This window comes from Octodon degus, unplaced genomic scaffold, assembly GCF_000260255.1.
Source record: "Octodon degus isolate 3935 unplaced genomic scaffold, OctDeg1.0 scaffold00016, whole genome shotgun sequence".
Taxonomy (NCBI): Eukaryota; Metazoa; Chordata; class Mammalia; order Rodentia; family Octodontidae; genus Octodon; species Octodon degus.
In genome coordinates this window covers 1,145,464-1,154,553 of record NW_004524592.1, presented here as the reverse complement: position 1 = coordinate 1,154,553, position 9,090 = coordinate 1,145,464, and positions in this window count along the sequence as shown.

The following is a 9,090-nucleotide window of genomic DNA, read 5'->3' as shown; positions in this document are numbered from 1 at the left end:
AAAAATACTGAATGAACAATACAGGGAATAACTAGAATGTATAATAACAGATTCAAACATATCCAAGAAATTAAGAACTCCATTGAAAGCTGGCAAAACCACTTAAATGAAAATTAAGATAGACTTTCAGACCTCAAAAGCAGCATTGTAGCTAATGAATGTAAAATAAAAGATATCTTAAAACTAATGAGGAACCAGAAAATAACAATTCAGTAGCTATAAGACTACACAAAGAAAAATAAGACACATAGGTGTCAATAAAGCAGCGGGAAAAGGTACAAATGACATAAAACACTATTTTCAGAAGAACTAGCAGAAAATTTTCCAAACAGGAAAAAAGAATCTGACATACCAATAAGTGAGGCATATAGAACTCCACACAGCCATAATTACAAAAATTTGAACTTAGACATGTAATAATCAAGATCTCAGAAATTCATCAAAAGAATAGAATATTAAAATCTGCTAGAGAAAAGAAACAGAACCACTGCAATGGAAAGCCCATCATAATCACAGCAGATTTCCCAATACAAATCATCAAATCAAGAAGAGCTGGGAGTAAAGTATTTCAGGTCCTGAAACAAAATAACTTCCAACCCATATTGATGTAACTTGCAAAACTATCTATCAAATTCAGTGGTGAAATAAGATCCTTTCATGACAAAGAACAATTGAAGAAATTTGTGACCACTGAACTAATCCTACGAAGAGTACTGACAGACATTCTAGAAAGAGACAGAAGTGATCACGGCTTCAAGAACGACAGAAAGGAACTACCGAGCAAACCAAGTAATGAAAGAGAGGGGAACGTGTGAAACCTATAACGGGAAAATAGCATGACAACGATAAGCCAATATGTATCAGTTATAACCATCACTGTAAATGGTCTCAATTCACCAATCAAAGGAAAAAGACTAGCAGTGTGAGTTAAGAAACAAAAACCAACAGCATGCTGTATATGAAAAGCATATTTAACTCAAAAGGAAATCAAAGAAGGTAAAACAATCTTTCATGTCACAGGGTATCAGAGAAAAGCAGGGGTAGCTATCCTGCTTGTTGACAATATCAACTTCAACCCAAAAATCATCCAAAGAGATAAAGAAGGTCACTACATACTTGTTAAGGAAAAACTACAAGAGGGAGAGTTAACAATTATATATATAAATGCACCCAATGAGGCTTACCCTATTATATAAGACAAATTTTAACAGACATGAAAAATCAAATGAGCAATAATACAATAGTAATAGGGTGTCGTGCCAGTCCCACCCCTGGAGCACATTGAGACAACAATGAGACTGAGCACGCTGGCACACACCTGTTATCTCTGTGCTTGGGAGGCTTAAAAACAGGTAGGATCACCATAAGTACGATCTGTGTAGTGAGATCCTGTAGACCCTGTGCTAAATTCATAAAACAAATAGTAATGGGGACTTGAACACACCCCTATCACAAAGAGATAGATCAACTAGGCAAAAAAAAATCAGCAAAGAATAACAGAACTAAAACAAACTTGTGAAGAAATTGCCTTGGTAGACCTTTACAGAGTATTTCACTCAGCAACAGCAGAATACACATTCTTCTCAGCTGCACACAGGATACTCTCTAAAATAGAACATATAATAGCACACAGAGCACTCTTAAGTAAATGTACAGCAACTGAAATTATCTCATGCATACTATCTGATCACAGTACAATTAAACTATAAATTATTGACAAAAGAAACTATTAAAACATCATAAACACATGGAAATTAAATCATAACCTAACCAGTGGGTCAGAGGTGAAATTAAAGAAAACATTAAAAATATTTACAATCAAACAAAAATACAAATACAACTTACCAAATCCTGTGGGATACAACAAAAGCTGTCTTAATAGGAAAATTTATAGCAGTAAATTTGCACATTAGGAATACAGAACAAGCCCAAATAAAAAATCTTTTGCTGCAGCTCAAGCTCCTAGAAAAAGAAGAGCAACCTAAAAGCCAAAGAAGGCAGGAAATTATAAATACTAGAGCAGAAATCAATGCATTGGAGATGAAGAAAATAATACAAAGAATAAATGAATCAAAGACTTGGTTCTTTGAAAGAATAAAATAAAAAAAAACTGATAAACCTCTAGCCAACCTAATCAAAAAAGTAAAGAAAAAAACCATATTCAAGTAATAAAGACTGAAAAGGGTGAAATCAGTACAGACTCTAGAGAAATTCTAAAGATCATTAACACCTACTTCCAAAATCTTTACTCTCACAGAATGCTAAACAAAGGAATTGGACAATTTCTAGATACATATGAAATGCCAAAGCTGTGTCAAGAAATATACAAACTCTAAATAACCCAATAACAAGAAATAACATTGATAATGTAAAACAAACCTACCCACAAAGAAAATCCAGGGTCCTGATGGATTCACAGCAGAATTCTACAAGAAATTCAGAAAAGATTTAATGCCAACTTTCTCAAATTCTTCGATGAAATTGAAAGAGAGTTATCCAAAACTCACTCCTGGAGTCAAGTATTACTGTGATTCCAAAACCAGAGTAAGATCCAACTAAAAAAGAAAACTACAGGCCAATATCTTTAATGAATATAGATGAAAAACCCTCAATAATATACTAGCAAACAGAATGCAGCAAATCATCAAAATTATACATCATGACCAACTGGGATTCATTCCAGGAATGCAGGGATGATTCAACATACGCAAAGCCTATAATGTAATATACCACATCAATGGAATCAAGAACAAAGACCATATGATCATCTCAATACATGCAGAAAAGCTTTTGACAAAGTCCTATCTTCATTCATGTTAAAACACCTACAGAGAATTGGAATAGATGGTCTATATCTCAACCTGATAAAAATCCATGTATGAGAAACCAATACCCAACTTCATACTAAATGGGCAAAAATCGAAGGTCTTTACTTTAAATACAGAAACAAAGAAAGAATGCCTATTGTTTTGGAAACATCAGCCAGAGCAATTAGACAAGACAGAGAAATAAAAAGCATAAGGATTAGAGAAGAAATAGTATTATCATTATTTGTAGATGACATGACACTCTACATAGAGGACCCCCAAAAGTCCACCAAAAGCCTTATAGATTTGATCATCAAATTCAGCAAATCAGCAGAATACAAATTTAACACCCAAAAATCAGTAGCAGTTTTGTACATAAACAATGAACACACTGAGAGAGAAATTTAGGAAACCATGCCTTTCACAATAACATCCAAAAAGATGAAATACTTAGGAATGAATCTCACAAAGGACATAAAAGATTTATACAAGGAAAATTATAGTATTCTGAGAAAAGAGATTGAAGAGGATTTGAGAAAATAGAAAAACATTCCATGCTCCTGGATAGGTAGAACCAACGTTGTGAAAATAGCCATACTCCCAAAACTGTTATAAAGATTCAATGCAATCCCTGTTACAATGCCATTAGTATACCTCACAAAGCTAGAAAAAACTTTCCTCAAAATCATTTGGAACCAGGAGAGATGTAGAATATCAAAAGCAATCTGGAGAAACAAAGGAAAGGCAAAAGGTATCACTATTCTTGACCTGAAATTATACTATGAAGCTACTGTGATAAAAATCAACACAGTACTGGCATAGAGACAGACTTGAGGATCAATGAAACAGAATAGAAGATACACACACAACTGCAAACACAGTCAGCCACCTTATCTTTCATAAAGGGGCCAAACATGTTCATTGGAAGAAAGATAGCCTCTTTAATAAATGGTGCTGGAAAAACTGTGTTTCCATATACCAAAGGCTAAAACTAGACCCATTCCTATCACCATGCACAAAGGTACAGTCAAAATGGATGAAAAAATTAAATATTAAAATAGAAACACTAAATCTTCTGGAGGAAAAGGTACGTAGAAATCTTAAAGACATAGGGGTTGGTAGAGAGTTCATGGGCAATAACCAAACTGCATGGTAAATACTTCAAAGAATCAACAGCTAGGATCTCATCTTTTTTAAAGCTTCTGTACTTCAAAACAAATCTCCAACAGAGTAAAACAAAAAAACCACCACAAACTGGGAAAAATTATAGTCAACTGTCCCTCCAATGAAGGCCTTCTATTTAGGACATATAAAGAATAAAAAAAAAAATAGGCCCCAAATTCAAAGACCCAATCCAAAAATAGACATCTGAGATGAAATTACACTTCTTAGAAGTAGAAATACAAATGGCAAGTAAATATATGAAACTTTCAACTTCATTGGTCATTTGAGAAATGCAAATTAAAACAACACTGAAATTCCATCTCATCCCAGAAAGAATGGCTACATCCAGATGTCAGTCAATAACAAATGCTGGAGAGGCTGTGTAGAAAAAGGAACCTTTCTGCACTGTTGGTGGGGGTGCAGACTCATACAACCAGTATGGAAATCACTATGGAGATTTCTTCAAAAGCTAGATTGGATATCCCATTCAGGCCAGTTATTCCCCTCCTGGGTATTTTTCCAGAAAAACTGAAAACCTTATACCACAGTGATATAGGTGCACCCATACTTATAGCAGCAAAAATTGTCATAGATAAAACCCGGAAACAACAAAGATACCTATCAACTGAAGAATGGATGTGGAAGATGTGGTATTTTAATACAATGGAGTATTATTCAGCTATAAAATGGGATACATTTGAGTCTTTTGTAGGTAAATGGATACAACTAGAGAACATACCTATAAGTGAAATAAATCAGACCTGTGTGTACAAACATTATATTGTCTCCTTACTGTGAGAACCTCAAAGAGAAAGTTGGAATCTGACGGATACAGTAGAAACTGGGAAAAAGGGAATAAATTTATTCAAAATGAAACAGTTACTCAGTTGAGAAGGACAGGAGGAATGTGGGAAAGAGATATATCTGTATATGTAAGCAGAATGCTTTGGACTTCTGTACTGTGCATTTGTGCTGGTCTGTGGAAAGAAACAATGCTTTAATTAATTTCATCTCCCTTTTTCAATTGTTTGTCATTTTTCTCTTCTTAATTTCTTATACATCGTTCTTTTTTTTCTTTCTTCTTCCAATTTCGCATGCATATATCTGGTAATACAAATAACTGGCTGGAACACAACACTGCGTATTACAACAAATACTGTGAGATTCATCTTACTTTGTTCAGTGAAATTCTGTATCATGTATTTTTTCTGTTTTAACTTTAATTTGTATTCTCTTTATAAAATAAAAATTGTTTTTTTAAAAAACTGGTCTTGTCAAATGACTATTAGTGGATATCAGCTTAAGGCTCTACAGCTGCAGGTTGAGCTGTCTTCAGGATTACATGTGCAAAGCAGACACAAGACTTATTACTTAAAAAAACAAAAAAAGACCAGTGAGAATTAAGAGTGAATTTGGATTTTTTTAAATATTTAGTCCAGGGTATACAGGGTCTCACTACACAGATCTGATTCGTAGTAATCCTCCTGTTTTTCAGCTTCCCAAGTGCTGGGATTATAGGCTCACACCACCATGCCCAGTCTCAATCACTGTCTCAGTGTGCCCCAGGGTTGGGACTTGTACAGCACACCAGGAATCGAACCCTGGTCCCTGCACTTGGCCTAAGCAGGTGCTTTAGTCTGCTGAGCTATCTGACCAGCCCATGAATCTGGACCTTAACCCTTCCATTTTCCTAATCTCACCAGCTCCTTGTCCCTGATTTTTCAAAGTGATAGTAGCAACCTTCAATAAACTTTATAACCATCTTGAAGAGAATAATAGAGAGATGAAACATAGAATACTACATATTCATTCCAGCAACACTAGGCCATCATGAATAGGTTACTTAAACTGGAAAAGAATATTGTTATAAATTTCCATGTCTGAAGAACTTTTTTCCCCTGTTTCCCAGTAAAGTAAAATGTTGTAAAGCCTTAAGACATTAAATTACAGGAAAGAAGTAAGGCTTGTTACATTTGTACAATTAACAGCAATGTAACAGTTTTTCAAATTTGTTAAATAAGTTCTGTGCACATTCACTAAAAGGATTGGGAAACAGTTACTGTTGGTTTCAAGTAATTTCCCCAAACCTGCCTCCTCAGTGGTGTCCAGGGATGTATCTTTTATAACTGCAAAAAAAAAAGGAAGAGTTTTGCTCAGGATGAATCAATATAGAAAAATGATGGAAGAGAATTCATTTTCTAACAACATGAACCAAATCTGAATCACTGAGGATACTGGTTTGGGACATAAATCTGGATAGAAATGTTCGTAAAAGATTGTGTGAAATTCTTAATACAAAGAGATTCTCTTTGATGTCCAGGTAATATATATGTAGCATAAAATTAAAATAACAGGTTTGACCTTCTTGCCAAAGAAAAAGATAAGGCCATTTATAATCAGGGATTCCAGCTCTGTGCTTTCAGACTTAAAATCTTCTGGCAAGAAACAAGCATGAGAAGAGAAGGTAAAAGGCACAGAGATTTCAAACAATCTAGAATGAGCCTGTAATACAGCGGTAGTGCTACCTGTTGCAGTACGAGTTCCTTAGTGAAGAGGACATGGAGTTCAAATCAAAATTCATCAAAGTCCTAACACAGTGGAAACTCCTGAATTTTGAGCTTAATATTTGATACAAATCTATTCAGGGGTCTCAGTGACTAGAAGATGATGAGTCAAATATCAGAATGATTGACATTTCAGACATCCTTGAACCTGTGTGTGATTGGTGGACAAGTTAATATTATATCCAAGCAAAATTGCTTTGTCAGTAGTATGAATAAGACAAGTCCTTTGAATTTATTATCATTAACTAGATTGTTCCTTTCATATATTTATAAAATTCCAAGGTAGGTTTTGAAATGAAAGTTGTTCATTTTTCATGTCAAGTGAAATAGAAAGTCATATTTACTATAGCAAAAATAAAATGTTCCTATAATTGTAGGCTTTGGAAGCTGTTGAATAAATGTACTAGAACAATTACTAAGAACTTTGAAATAGCTAAGTAAATAAGAAAATATATTGGCAATTAAAATGGATGTTCAGAGAAAATATATGAGCTTGGTATCACTAGGAAGGCTACTATAACAACATTTTCACCAGGCACCCACAAATTCTTACCTCCTCATATGTATCTATGCCCTATGTAGGATTGTGTCCTACCAGTAGAACTGTAAACAATAATTGAGCTTTGTGAGATTTTTAGAACTATGCTAAAATAGACATGAAACCTTCTGATATTCTCTCGTGGATTACCTTTTCTAGGGAAAAAAAAAAACAGCTGCAATTTAGTGTGGATATTAAGTCTGTGGAGGAGTCCCAGTACAGAGGAAATGAGATCTCTAGCTGAAAACTAGGACCAACTTGTTAGTAATTTGTGCATGCCAGCTGGAATGCAGCTCACACAACTGCATTCTTGAGACTGAGCCCAAACGAGAATTGTCAGAATAAGAAACTTTGGTAAGTTTGCAACCCATAGAACCTGTGAAAAGAATGAATAATACATAATCCAAGACACTCTTAAAGGTAACTAACAACAGAAATGATAATTATTGAGATTAGATTATCATAGTTATAATCTTTTTAGAATTGATCAATGTGCTATACCTACTTAAATTTTTAAGAACCTTACTTAAGTTTTAGCTGTTTAATTACATTTAGTTATTTCTTGGGAATTTCAAGAAAGAAAATTTAATTTCCAATTCTTTATATCCTAAGAGGAGGAATTAAAACAAAACAACATTTTTGCTTCTTTAGAATTTCAGCAGAAGAAATACCTCTAAAATTATATCCAAAAGCATCAATGATAAATTATCCTTGATCAAATCACAATGAACACTAGAAAACGATAAAATATTTTTTTAAAAAGATAAGATAACAAAACACATTTTTCCTCACTAATCAAACTGGAGAATAAAAGATTTTGTAGACTTTTTAAACAGTCTTCCCTGGAGTTCAGAGCCTAAGAAGACTGAAAGATAACAAAAGCTATGGGCTACCATGTATTTTCCGTAGTCGAAAAGTAATTGTGACTAGACAAGATAAATCCTAGAAACAAAATTTCTCTCCAGAAAACATGTTAAAGAGTAACTTTTCCCTGATTTATGCCATCTCATTAGTTATACAAAAATTCCCCAAATTATATTATGTTAATTTTATGAATATTGTATGACCCAGACTGTTACTGATGTTGCTGAATTGCCATATGTGTGCTGAGAAAGTAATCAAAATGCCATAACACAGCAGAATTAGCAGCCAGAAAGAGAAAGATATTGGGTTCCTCTCAAGTGTTTTCTCCCTCAAGGACCCTACAAGGCACATAAGAGATTTGTGATTGCCTTTTCATGTTCTTATATAATCTATTCAAGCAAAAAGAGCAACAGTTATTCAGATTACACACTGGGTAAGCCAGCCTGGGCAATACCAAAAAGAAAGCCTTACTATTGCACTCTGCTGTTGACAGAATACATGCCACAAAAGTTATTATCAGCAAATGATTGCAAAAGAAGCACTTGGTGAGTTGCACTCTCTGCAGTGAGCCTTCTTACTGGTCGGAATCTATAGGGGCCTCTCACATGGTGCTGGCCCTAAAGAGTCAGTATAATTCAGGGAAATGCTAGATAAGTTCATAAGCAATCAACACTGAGATAGAGGTGGAAATTAAGACAACACGCTGCCAATTTCAAAGATAAGTTACAGTGTTCCATGCAAAGAATTAAAGATTATCGGCCCCCACAAATCCAAAGACCCAATCCAAAAATGGGCATCTGAGATGAACATACACTTCTCAGAGAAATACAAATGGCAAGTAAGTACGTGAAAAAATGTTCAACAGCATTGGTAACTTGAGAAATACAGATTAAAACAACACTGAAGTTCCATCTCACTTCAGAAAGAATGGGTAACCCTGCGCCGGCGGGACCAGTCCCAGCCCAGGCGCAGCGTGGGCCGGACCCTTTCCCACCCCTCCCGACGAGTAGGAATTGCTGCCGACTTCCGGGAACCCCCAGACCCAGTCCTAGCCCACATCTGCAGCAGGAAGGAGCTGAGCACAGCAGCCAGACCTAAGCCAGACGCAGCTGGATAACTCCAAACTCTGTAGAGCTCCACCTGAACTTCAGTA